A 14,599-nucleotide genomic window follows, 5' to 3' on the forward strand; every position below is an offset into this window, starting at 1 on the left:
GGTTAAATAATTAGCCAGAAAACAAGAAAAAGTACCATCTTCTACATTAATTCAAAATGGTTTTTGCGCTTTTGAAAAGAGTATATCCATTTATTACAAAAGCCAATTCTTTTGTTACTTTAAATATTTGTCTAAACGTCCATTTAGTTTTAGTTTCGATCTAAAGTAACTCTGTTTTCCAATTTAATTATGTCACAGTACAATGACTATCCATAAACATTTAATTATATGAATAAGGTCAATTTTTTACAATGATTCTTATGTTAAATAATTCCTCAACATCATTTCAATTATAATCAGAATGACAAAATTAAGACTCTAAATAACTGCAAAGATTAAAATAAAATGTAAATAATATTTACTTTATATCTCAGTTTGAGCACACAATCTAAAATAACATATCTTTACGGCATTAGTAGAAGCAACTAGAAGTTCTAAACTGAAAAAACATTAATATTCAGTTATTGTTAATTTAAATTATCAGGTAACTAAGAACGTTCTTACAGATTTTGAGAATAATTACTTTTGGCGTGTTAGTGGAGTCAAATTTATTCTGATGACGCCATTTGTTTACATTCCATTCAAACTTTATTCAGTATAGAGGTGTTTAGTCCATCGCACGTTTCGCTATCGGTTTTGTAGGAAGCGTAATTTTCGAAAGAACAAGTCGATGGAGAAGGAGATGTTGAGACCTATTTTACTTTAAGTGTACAAATTAGGAAACAAAGCTGCAGAGGCCGCAAGAAGAAGATACTCCGCATTTGGAGAGATGTCAGTGAGTGAACGAAGTGCTCAAAAGTGGTTCAACCGATTTTCTTTCGGATACGAGAGCCTTGAAAACAAGCCTTGTGTTGGTCGTCCATCCACCCTCGATAAAATACATCTGGAGGAGGAAATCAAGCAGAAACCTAATCAAAACTTGTCAGGAGCTTGCAAGCAGGTTTTGGAATACCGGAGCAACCGCTGCTTTTGTGGTGACCACACCAAAATCACCTTCAGTGGTGACTTTCGCCAAAGGTAAGCATTTACATTCTGTGTCCAAAGGCTGTTTCACCCATACAGTTTTCCTAATAACTCACTAGTATTAATCACATTTCATAACCTTGGGATGACATGGAAACTAAGCAAGTGGATTCTTCCTGTCCTGTCCCAATTAAACAATATCCAATGGTTGAACATCTGCTTGTTGTTATTGTCGCGCCATAATAAAGTTTTTGTGGTGTAGTGTTAATGCTTAAACGGTGTGGTGTTAAACTCCAATGAAAACGCTAATGATGGAACACCACATGAAAATTTTATTGAACACCCAAAAAATGGCTACATACCATCCACAAGAGAAAAACCTAAATCTTTTTCTTAAAATCAAATTCTATGCATTTTATGTGCGAGAGCAATACGTGGCTCTCGAGCCCGTGTTTTTAACATTGCCAACAATTTAATTATTTTTATTTTAACGACTACTGAAAACGTATTCGGAAGTTAAGCAATAATAATATTCATCTTATGCTCTCGAGACATCCTTGTCCATATTAATCTTCAGTTTTTTTTTCCTTTATGCTACCTTATCACAACTCCTCTCCTCATAAAAGAATTTTTCTTGACTATGGAAGGAAAAATTCTAAATACTTATTGCTTTCAAAACACAAGTGGTAATCATTTAAGTGATAATAGAGAAGCCAGTTACATTGCCCTGCACTTATTTCTAGATAACAAAAATGCAAAAATACAACCAAAAGATTTAAACTACACCTAATGTCTGCCTCATACAAAGTACATTCCTCAAATTTTACAAAATGCTAATACTTAAGATAAAACATTTAATTCTAACCATTTTGAAAATGAAACACACGATGCAAATAAGTCCGAATCTACAAAAATATTATTCCAAAACGCTACAAAAGTCATTTTTTAAATAACAGTTTACAGAACAAAAAGAATTGGCTCCTCCATATATTTCATATGCTAAAATTCCTGCTGTCCATAGATCTGATCTCGAATAATCAATCACTGAGATAGGACACGCTTCAGCATTTACAACTTCTGGTGCCATTAATGCTATATTTCCACCTTTCTCAGAATCATATATGAATTGTAAACCAAATAGAGGCCTTCATGACACCACCCAAAGTCAATTATTGGAAGTCCAGGAGAGGAGGGTCCATACTGGAAATCTAATAAAATATTGTCAGTCTGTAAATCCCAATGAGTAACATCATTTTGAAGCAAGTTTACTAAAGCTTCCAAAAGCTGAGTAAACAGTAGCAATGGTGTGTGATCAAAAACATATATTATTCTTTTCAAATATTCTTTTAAATTGCAATTGTATCTCTTCATAACAAAAAATAGAGTCATATTTCTACCACATCCATCACTCAGAAGACAGACAAGAAGGGCTTGTGGATAGTTAGTGAAAGCACCAGGAAGCAGAGGTGTTTGATCAGCAAAAGCAAAATACATTTCAACTATATTTGGATGAGGTCCCAATTTCGTTTTCCTGACTTTATGTTTTGTCAGTTCACCCAAAAAAAACTCACCAATGGCTGGTAATGTATCCTTATACATTACACGCCATATAGCATATGCATTCGATTCAGCATTATAATTGAACATCACTTTTACAGCAAGGCTATTTGGAAGCAATTTCTCAGAAGAAAACGTTTTGATAGAAGTGGGTTTTTCGAATATCGTATTCTGCAGATCTTGTGTTCCTTCAGTATGTGAGATAATAAATTTTGTTTGGTGTTGAACATTATCATGAGTTTCAGTTGCTTGTGCTTCCGAGAATTCTGCTGGAGAAACATCCGCAAGGATAGACTTTTCTTCTAAACTGATGTCTGGAATTTTAACGGCCTCCTCCGTATTACTGATTAACTTCCTTTCTTCCGAAAGCTCATTATTCACAACCCTTTCAATTTCTATCTCTTTCTCCACAACATTCAAGAGAACCGGTCATTCCTAATTTCCTCTATCAACTGTGCAGTTTTATTTCCTAACAAATAGTTCTCTTTATCTAACTCTACCGGAGCAACCGCTGCTTTTGTGGTGACCACACCAAAATCCCCTTCAGTGGTGACTCTCGCCAAAGGTAAGCATTTACATTCTGTGTCCAAGGGCTGTTTCACCCATACAGTTTCCCTAATAACTCACTAGTATTAATCCAAGTACTATTACACAGATCTATTCCAGCTCCAGTCACTCTCAGATATTCTCTCTCTATCCCATTAAGTACTGCTTTCTTGAAATAAGGCTCAAAACATTTTCCTAAACTCTCAGTTCCTAGATTATTCACCAGATTAGCCTTATTCTTTTCCAGCGATGGACAATTAGGCCGGATATGTCCGTCCTTTCCACATTGGTAGCACCTTATTTTCTGCTGTTTCTCGAAACCTGCTTCATTAAAAACGTGCTTTTTTAGGAGCCTCCACTTTTCTATGCTCCTCTAATTTAATTCTTTGATGACCACTACTTTTCTGATTTTAACTACAATTGGAATTTACATACCGCTCTCTATCTTTCTCAAATGGTTTCTTTAACCCCGCTCTCTGTTCTAACTTCCTCGTATCTCTTCGCAAAGCCTCATACCTGTCGCATTGCTCTGCTAAAATAGAAGCTGTTTGAAATTCTTCCCAAAATAGTGCTCTCTTATTTCTAGAGGGAGTCGCCACTTAATTTGCTCGGTGACCATAGGTCCTTAAGACTTTCAATATCTTGAACTTCCACTGAATCCAACCAATTCTCTTAATACACTCTCAATTCATACACTAAATCCACCCATAACATTCCGTTTTTCCTAGAATGTTCTTCAAATTTTGTTTTTAGTGCCCATGACCTAAGCTTGAATCTATGCATGAGTAATTTCTTAGCATGCTGATAATCATCCCCTTTATTCGATGGTTCTTTCACTATTAACTGGGCTACATCGGGAGGTAATAAAGGAATTAATTGCGAGACCCAATTAATCTCATTAACGTTCTCTTTTTGAGCTTGTTTCTCAGTTAGCATAAAGAATAATGAAATATCTATATTACTCGGTTCAAAACGTTTAGAATAGCCTGCGTAATTTCTCTGACTCTATTTGACTGAGACACATTTGTATGAAATTCCTGCGCTAACTCCAATAGCAGAGCTTTAGTAAATTTCCTCATAAACTCACCCATTATGGAAAATTAAAGAAAAATAACCTAACCCAAAATAAAATAACACAAAAACAACAACAGATCTATCTCTACAAAACTGAATAATACCCTAACAGTTCTGAACACTAATTGCCTTACAACAATAAATGATAATACGTATGCCTACATACAAAACATATATCAAAAATGCTAATTAAGAGGCAAACTTTTCCTGCTCTATCTCAACTATATAAATAATGTCCTCTAACTCTGGACTAATTTAAAAACTAAATTTTTCTAAAGCATACCGTTAAAATACTTCATACAATTTAAACAGTTACTAAAACAAAAGAACAAACAATTAAATTCCAAATAGCAAAGTAACCACAAGACTAACTTTCAATAACCACCAGAAACTTTTGATCCCTAATAACAGAGCTATATCCAAAATAAACCTAGTCTCGAATAACTGGCATAACTTCTCCAAATTCACAAAAATGGTACTCACCAATTTGAAAACGCCTTCGATTGACTCTCCTGGCACTAACTTGGATACTCTTCCGGGAAGTTTCACTATTTTGCGGCACTAGATCACGCTTCATCCGGCGTTCCCTTCTGACACACTGTCACTTTCTAAAGAGGCTTCACCACGCGAACTGTTTTTGCACCCAAAATTATATCGTTCTTGCTCAGAGAAGAAAGTCTTGACTGCTCACATAAAGTCCTTTACAATACTTCCTTTTCTGGAACTTCCATTCGACTATCCTGAACACTCCCACAACGAGATGTACGGAAAACAACGCACGATGTTAACTCAAGTTCACAGGCGAAAAGGTTCGTTCCTAAATTTACTCTCAGGAACAATCTATAAAAGCTGCCACCAATTTTTAATATTTACTCTTGTGGTGTAGTGTTAATGCTTCAACGGTGGGGAGTTGAACTCCAATGAAAACGCTAATGATGGAACACCACATGAAAATTTTATTGAACGCCCCCAAAAAAATGGCTACATACCATCCACAAGAGAAAAACCTAAATCTTTTTCTTAAAATCAAATTCTATGTATTTTACGTGCGAGAGCAATACGTGCTCTCGAACCTGCGTTTTTAACATTGCCAACAATTTAATTATTTTAATAACAACTATTTTAACAACTATTGAAAACGTATTCGGAAGTTAAATACGTTTTCAATAGTTGTTAAAATACTTATGCTCTCGATACATCCTTGTCCATATTAATCTTCAGTTTCTTCTTCCTTTATGCGACCTTGTCACACATTGTTCTGGACCAATTCTTGACATGTGACAAAAATTGGATCATATATGATTACTGGAAAAGGAAACATTGTTGGTCGACTCCCGGTACGGTCTCATTGGCCGCTAAACTGGCCATTCACCAGAGCTGACATAGTCTATTATGAATACCTAGAAAAGCGGAGAAAGCGCAACAGCCGAGGTCTACTCATCGCAGTTGTAAGGAGTTTCAGCTGTACTGCACCAGAAGCAGTCAGCACTGATCAGCAGAAGAGGAGCTCTGCTCCTGTACGATAATGCCAGACATGATACGGCATTAGTAATCAAAGGGCTTGTAGAGACATTAGGATTTTTATGGAAGCAGGCAAGATGAAAAATTAGCAATCGCCTTCGCCGGGAATCGAACCACGGACCTCTGGAATACCAGTCCAGCGTGCAGAACCATTACACCACGAAGGCACGTTAGGAACGCTGGAGAAATACTTTATATACTTTATATACCTTTTAAAGGGCGACTAAGATTTTTAAGGGACCCAATCGCCAAATCCTGGGTGAGGAGAGTCATCCTCCAACACCTTTTTCGTTCGGGCGCCACTGAAGAGACATTAGGTATTTTTTGGAAGCAGGCAAATTGAAAAATGAGCAATCGCCTTCGCCGGGAATCGAACCACAGACCTCTGGAATACTGGCCCAGCGTGCAGAACCACAGAGGCACGCTAGACTTTATACCACGGAGGCACGCTAGGAAGACGGGAGAAATACCTTATAAGCAGATCAACACACTGGGCTGGTAAATTCAGTCTCAGTCACACTATTCCACAGAAATCGCTCCATCGGACTATTACCTATTTTTGGGCATGAATAACCATCTGCGGGAACAGCAGTTCCGAAAACGCGATGACGTCACTAAGGCCGCGTCACAATTTTTGGACTCCCAAAAAAAAAAAGATTTCCGGGCCTCGTCGGAACATGTAATTAAAGCCAATGGTGATTATTTCTAAGAACAAAATGGATGTTTATGATTATTGTGGGCCGTTTTTAATGAGTGACGGAAACCTCAGAAACTTTCTTAGTTACCTAAATAAAATAGCGTAGGTAAACTTATCATTACCTGCATAACTTGTCGCAGTAATTAAAAAATCCATATCATAAGTTGAAGGGTTTAATACGAAAAGTAAGATATTATATAATTATCAGCTAACTTTAGCAGTGGTAAATCATGAATATGAAGTATTTCAGTAAGATTATACAATGTTAAAAACAGCCCTTGTCAGTACCCTCATTGCTTTTCGTAAACCAAATTTCAGCTAATCAACTTTCCTTTCAAATTATTAGTGTAAATAAATATTCTTACCTAATATAACTTTTATTTCAAAAAGCAAACACCCAACCAAAAAATTTTGAGAATATGGTATCACGAAAAAGCCGAATAAAAATAAATAATTTTTAGTAAAAGCAAAATAATGAAGCTTTACGATTCCCTTATAGGCTTCTATTTATGTTTACTAATAGTTATTTTATTTTTACTAATAGTTATTTTATTTTGTGAACCTTTCCTAAATTCTCTTATTCCCCTCTCATTTCCACCCCAGGATGTAAATGAATTAAGGTGAACGAGAGTATTTCAACTGTTGGAACAGAAAGGTTAGACATAGCGTGATTTCCCTATTGTGAGTGCACGTTATTAGTTTCTGGCAGCTGTTAACCTTAATACTGGCTACGCATTCTTGCCGCCAGGTTATTACCTGCCGATGTAGGTTTCTGAGTCAACCTGTTAGCTTAAATTGAATTGCGTATACTACTCTTTATATTTAGTGTTACATTATCTTTTAAGTTCTCACCGAGAGTGTTCGGTGCTTTGTAAGCAAGTAAGTCCATGCCTTCTGTTAAATATTTTGTGCTCAATTAAGAGGGTCTTTTACTCCCTTCCTTGGTTATGTTCATCTTCTGTGCGAGAATCACACTTCAAGGATCACACTGAGGTAGATCTAGTTTATAATAGCTAAGCGTGGTAGATCTTACACCTTTGTTGAGAATTGGCGTAGTACTACGTATAACGCGCAAAGGAGCAGAATGTTTTGGAAAAATCGAAAGCAAATCAATCAGCAGATACATCAGAACAGAGGACTAAAATAAAACACAACAGGGAAATCTAGAAGGAAATATTTTTTCCTCTTGACAAATAAAAGCTAAGGTAAGCAGGAAATAGAAAAGGTTGCTTTTAAATATTTGAACAGAAATTTGTGCAGCTGGATAGGAACTTGATTTTACGTACATGAATGAAGCTTTTATTATTCTCTAAATGTAATGCAATAAATAGTCGACCTGATTTTATACTACGTACGTTACACATTTTACACGACATCAGTTTATAATTAGTTTTATTGTTGGAGGAAGTATCTTCTCTAAAAGAAATTCCGGGCTATCTCAGGCCCCTTCCACTATTGAAAAAAAAGTTAAGCAGTCTTTTTATAGCAAAATGTATATTAGTTCAACATTTATACATTCCCTCTGCAAAACTCATCCTTTAAAAACCAATTCAAGAAATCAATTACCAATACACGCCTTAAAGCATTAACAATGAAATAACATACGAAGTTATCTTAAATTTTACTCTAAAATTTAACGAAAAATTATTTCTTTAATTAGTAAGTAAAAAGAGCCCAGTTTTAATTTGAGTGCAACTCATAAAGCTGTAATTAAGTAATGAAACAAGCAACTCAAAACACATTCTAAGTAAAAATGTAAAATTAAAACCTGGAACAATAAATATGCAAAAAGACAGTTGGAAGCAAAATTTAATCAGCTTTATATTATCCTAAACTGGTGTTAGGAAAGCATCCTTAACCGCTATGCACAAAATATCTAGCTGAATAAAAGTTTCCATGGTTTTGATTGAAGAGGTAACGATAGAAATTTTACAAAAGCAATGAGTTATTGAGTTCAGAACGGAACTTTTATCTAGTAAATTTATGACTTTTTCCGTGCAGTATATCAAAGGATGTAAAGCGAGTATGCTATGATTAAAATGTAAGTTATGAGGGCAGAGCAGTTTCATACTCATATCATCTCCTTTAATTTTTTTGTAAAATATTTTATTGTAACTGTCAGAAGTTCGTGAAGAGACTGATTTTATTCTGATTCATATATTTTTAAATTCCGATTTTTATGTGTTTGTATAATTGTTAATTAATTTTTTCAGTCTTAATTTTAAGTATAATTTTTATTCCTCATTCAAGAAAAATGAAAAGTATTAAATTGGTATGGAAGAATTTAAGGCATGAATAACATCCTGCATCAAAATTGGAGAAAATACATTTTAAAAATAAACTATTCACAGCTTCACAATTGAATTATCGTGCCAGCTAGTTCTGACCGAAGTCGGCGTAAACAAGCGTAATGGCAAGAATAACTCAGCGCCGCAGAATTCTAATCGCTAGAGAATCTAAGTTAGCGACGTAGCCTTCAAGGAGGCAGAACACGCTTCGATTTCACTCTCCAAAACCTCCCTTTAACATACTTCCTTCTTTCTACACAATTCTGAATATCGCGAGTGAAGAAGTTTGCATTCTGGCAGGGAAACGCAATAAGGCTTAATAGGACAGTTGTTTAACTTAATGAGTTAGAAAATTAAATGATACTGTACAAGTATTTTCATGGTTTGCCCCATGTGTAAAGTGAATATGAGCCAGCTTCTCTTATAATGTTTTCCACCACGGTAGCCTTTCCCTTAGGCCGAGAGCTCTCATGTGCTTTGCCATGATCGAAATCATTTATTCCAAATAATGTTGTAGTAGATTAATTAACAAATTACTATCATTTAAATCATTTTTATAATTTATCCTTTTCTGTAGTCCTCACCAGGACACAAATTTTTAGGCAGAGTGTTTAAATCGAGGACTTTAAATGTTTTAAATATAAAGTTTGTGTTAGCGTCGCTTACACTTTACGTTATGTCACCTAGTTCTGCGAATAAATACCTCAACTATAGCCATTTCGACAGCCGGCGTTAAAAGCGGTTCGTTAAATATTTGATCCAGATTAAGTACACTACTTTGGATAATCTCCGACTTCGATAATTTATCTGAACGTTATTGTTTTAAATACCGGCAAGCGGCGGAGTTTATTTGCACGCATACGTTGTGATTTCTGTTTATTTAAAGAGATAATAAAAAGTTATTTAAACCTTCTTAAGGACTGTTTTATAATTCAGACGGAGCGATAACTCGCTTGTCAGTCTAGCAGGGTCTGAAGGACTTTCATTAAATTTGTACACAATTTGGACTCTATAAGTTTTATGCTATTTGAAACGACAAAGCGCACGCAGGCTATCTGCTTAAGAGAAAGAACAAATTCGTGGAGGAATTTCTCGTTACACATGTGGAAAAACCGCAAAGACCAGACAAGCAGCCAGCCCGTTCGCCTAGGAGCGAATTCAGGTCGCACACCTATTGTTCAACTCTTAATGTCTTAACCGCTTGGTCACTGTGGTAGGGCTAGATCCACTTCTGTTTAATTTTAGAATTTAACCTCGAGCTATTAGCAGTGTCGAAGAAAGTGTCTTTTCCCTAAGTGGAAAGACATACCTTTTCCTCTACATAAATGTAAATAGTATTTAGATTTACTCTAAAACGCGTTTCTTCGTACTACTACAAGAGATAGATTTGTAACCTTACTTCCTTAGTTCAAAACAAAAAAATGGAACTTTTAGAGACTTTGTGCCCCGTTATTTCTCTAAATGTATTCATTTTCTGACAATACACTTTGCTGATTATTTTCAAATGAAATTAAATTCACTTGTTAAGAATTCTGTACACAAATAGAAGATTTTGGTGCAGTTATATGTGAAATCGTTGTATTTTTTCTGTGTAATGTAACGCGAAAAATCTAAAGACAGAAGATATGCCGGAAGAGTAAGAATACAGGGGCAAGTGTATTTAACATTGAGTAAATGGGTATCTCAGTAATTCGGCGAGATATCGCCAAGTTGGCAATAGTTTTAGCGACTAATTTTTGTTGCCAAATTTTTCGAGAAATCGCCAGTTTGGCGACATTTTGGTTAGGGCCCTATATTACCTTATAGGTATCGGAATTGAATAAATGCAGTTGACGTCTATATTAGCCATATTTCGACCCTCATATTGCCTTCCAGTAATTTCCGAGAAGTAGAAAATGACAGAAATATTTTGGCGGATGGGTGAAAACTATATAAGGCCGGAGAGAGTATCTGCTGTGAGTTGTGTCGAGTTGTCAATTCAGCAAGAGATCGGAGTGCTAAGACATCACCTGGTTAGTTTTCTCTTCATATGTGCTTTACATTGCGTTGTGTTTAGCGTTCATAGTAGTTTGGAGTGTAACTACTGATTGTACTCTGTAATATCATGAAGAGATGTACGATTATTTCTGTGGAAAGTTCCAGATCTCTAAAGTATTTCTTTTGATATAAATAAATTTTATCAAGCTATCACCGGACTTATGTGCATTCAATATATCACGAACCCGTTACATATGCAACACTTTTTGCTGTCAGAAGTGGGACTGAATGCCTGTGACAAGAGTGATTGTGGAGCGATTGAGACAGTCGGTGACTGCCTTTGCTGCATTCCAAGAAAAGATGAAAGGCACCACCTCCGTCAAAGAAGAGATGAAAGCTGGCCAAGTATCCGTTAAAGAAGAGAGGAAATCTATTCAAGATTCCGTTAAAGTAAAGATGATAACTCTTCAAGAATCCGTTAAAGAGGAAATGAATTCTGTTCCAGTGTACTTTAAAAAAGAGATAAAAGCTGTTCAAAAAAATTTTGAAGCAGGTCAAGCGGACATGAAAAGAGAAATCACGTGTATAATAGAAAACAAATTTGAAGCTACGGAAAACAGAATAGATACGGTTGAAGACAAAGTTGGAAGAATTCGGGAAAGAGAGCCTACCGTGAAGCAACAAATCGAAGGCAGGGTTTCTGTCGTCCAGCAACAAAGCGAACAAGAAATTGATGTCAGGTTTTCTGCAGTTGCTACAGAAGTTGATACCTTAAAGAAATTCGTAGCCACGGCAGAGAGCAATTCTGAGGATTTTGAATTTTCACCCATGACAGTCTGTCCCTATCTGAAACTATCCACATATGATGAGAAGACCTCCTGTCATGTGTATAAGTCACAATTAGTGGCAGAGGCGAATGGATGAGATTCCCAAGCTAAGGATTGTCTTCTCGCAACTTCTCTGAGAACAGACGCAGCGGATATTCCCCAAACTCTTCCCGAAAACCATAAGGCTAGACATCGAAGCTCTCTCCACCGCGTTGGAGCTGAGGTTTAGGGAGAAGAGTTAAAAGATTATAGTAGGCTTCAATTAAACTTCTGTCACTAAAAGCCCACGAAAGCAGTCCAGGAACTTGTTACAGATTTTGAAAGGTTCTCTCGTTTCGCCTTTTTTGGAGTGCCCGACAGAGACATGGGGAATTCTTTCCCTGCAGTACTTCATCGATGGCATTCGGAATTCTGAGATACAGAAAGTTTTGCAAATGGCGGATGTCAAGGATTTAAAAAACGCTCTAGTGTACGTCATGAAATTGGATGCAGCCCAGCAAGCAACTCGCAGGGACCGCTACCTAATCAGAGCAGCTCGGGAGCCAGTAGATCAACTGACTGCTTGTTTAGACGATTTATCTAGACAAATCAATGCCATGATACGAAATTGGAGTGACAAGAAACCGACCGTTAAGTCTTGACACTGCGGTGCTGAAGGTCACGTACGCAGGAACTGCAGAACATCCCAGGGCATGGAAAATAAGACCGCGCTCCATCAAGGACGCAAGAAATAAATTGTGGCCATATCGCTGAGCAGAGTTTGAAAGATAATGAGAAGCCCCATTTTAAAGCGTTTTAGGTTTCTACAGTGAGTGGCGGCTGTAATGGACTCTTCATCATGGGGCATAACAACGGAGTTCCTTGCAATACGACCATCGACACAGGAGCCAATGTTATCATCATTCGGAAAGATTTAGCTCAAGAGTTTAAAGATAAACTCATTTGGACGTCATCTTGCTTTACCTTTCAGACTGCGTCTGGTGATAAAATCGAAATTGATGGGAGGTTAAACGTAAATATCACGTTTGGAAGTACGGTCTACCATTACACTGCATATGTGGCAGATATTACAGATCCTTGCATACTCGGATTAGACTTTCAAGGAAAATATAGCTTTTTCTTGGACATTCAAAATAATGAAATGTATTTAGCTTGTGAGGACATAAAAAATCGGAAGGGATCCTCACCTCGAAACATCAACGTCCTGCCCGGAGTATCCTGCTCAGAAAACTGCTGATATTGTTCCAGGGTCGAAGAGAAACACGAGATGTTTAGTCTTTATACGTCAAATTACAGCTGCAATATCCACTTATCGACACCCATACAGTGATGAAGAATTCGGGAAGAACCAATTGGAAGTCAGTGATATTAAACTAATAATTGATTTAATGGAATCTTCAAACAGAAAACCTCCCTGGCAAGACATTTTGATCTATATCCCTACGATAAAAATGCTAGGCTCTCTTGGACTCACTCCATATTCAAAACGCCGTCTTGTACCAGAAATTTGAATCAGATGATGGAAAGGCTTTCCGATGGCAACTGATACTTCCTTGATCCTGGACGTCCTTAAATCACCGAATTCTAAGCTTAAAGTCGTTCATTACAACAGGTTATCCCCTTGCTATGACCATAGTATATAGTGTATATAATAAAAATAGTATAAGATCATTGTCCTTATTTGCGTCTAAACTATTGTGTGCACTCTTTTGTGCACTCTGTTATCGATTTAGCATTTCATTTGTTATTTACTGAAATTATTGTTTTAGTCTTACATTGATTTTCCTTGGTTGTAAGTATGGCTTTCTGTCCAGGGATTGTATTGCTCTGAAAGTGCAGATCTTTAGAAGGGGGCAATGTTACCAATTTTGTACAAAGCTAGATGATTTTAGTGCAATTATATGTGAAATTGTTGTATTTTTTCTGTGTAATGTAACGCGAAAAATCTAAAGAGAAGAGCTATGCCGAAAAAGTGAGAATACAAAGGCAAGTGTATTTAACATTGAGTGAACGGGTATTTCGGCACTTTGGCAATATATCGCCAAGTTATCAATGGTTTCGGCGACTACTTTTTCTCACCAAATTTGGCGACCATTTGGAAACATTTTCATCCGGTCCCTGTATCATCGTAATAGGTATTGTAATTTAATAAATTTAATTGAATTTAATATTAGCTGTAAACATAATTCGATCCTCATATTGCCTTCCAATAATTTCGAGAAGTAGAAATATCTCGGCCAGATGAAAACTATATAGTTCAGGAGAGATCATCTGCTTTCAGTTTTTGTTGCGAGTTGTCAATTCAGCGTGACATCGGAGTACTGAGATAGCTCCTGGTTAGCTTTCTTTTTAGATGCGCTTTGCATTGCTTTGTGTTTAATGTTCATAATAGTTTGAAGTGTAACTACTGATTGTACTGTAAAGAATATTTTAACTCTTTTCTTTAAACTCTTGTTTCCCACCTACAACTCCCCACCAGAATAAGTTTTCAGTATCGCGTTTTGTGTAAATGAAGTAGAACCAGTATTTAATGGTAAGTTCAGTCACTTCCGTAGAAGAGCTCAGAAGTTCTCAGTAGAGAGAGTTCTGCCTTCGTACCACTTCGTTACTTTAAGCTTACCTTGCTACGCTCGGCCGTAATCTTACGTGCCTTTAAGTATTCGCTAGTGAGGTTTAATTACAGGTCTACTCGGTTAGTTATTTTTGTACAGCTTCGGTTTAGTTTCTTGTTTTCTATCTTAATCCCAAGTGGAGGCTTTCCTGTAAGCGCGAAAGGAACCGTCTGTTATTATTTCTGAATGTGGACTTCATCCTTACAGTCGTAAGAAAACCAGAAAATAGTCGCTAGACTCTTCACTAAAATTCTAGTAGCCAAAGACACGTACATTAATTAGAACTGTATACTACTCTGTGATACTGTGAAGAGTTGTACGACTATTTCTGCGGAATGTTCCAGATCTCTCAAGTGTTTCTTTTGATAGAAGTAAATTTTATCAACCTGTCACTGAACCTTTATGCATTCAATCTATTGCACGCACGCTACACGTGTAAGGTATTTCTCCCGCTTTCCTAGCGTGCTTTCGTGGTGTAGTGGTTCTGCACGCTTGGCCTGTATTCCAGAAGTCCGTGGTTCGATTCCCGGCGAAAGA

The 14,599-nt window shown here is 36.6% G+C and overlaps 1 non-coding gene across 1 annotated transcript; it reads right to left on the bottom strand.

Annotated features, from left to right (window-relative positions):
* Positions 1 to 5,754: 5,754 nt before the first annotated feature.
* TRNAT-GGU (transfer RNA threonine (anticodon GGU)) lies at positions 5,755 to 5,828 on the bottom strand. Its single transcript has one exon. It is a non-coding gene; the product is annotated as a tRNA-Thr (tRNA).
* Positions 5,829 to 14,599: the final 8,771 nt, after the last annotated feature.

Source organism: Stegodyphus dumicola, chromosome X2 (genome assembly GCF_044657685.1).
Source record: "Stegodyphus dumicola isolate Sdum_Otavi_A_Nest chromosome X2, ASM4465768v1".
NCBI lineage: Eukaryota > Metazoa > Arthropoda > Arachnida > Araneae > Eresidae > Stegodyphus > Stegodyphus dumicola.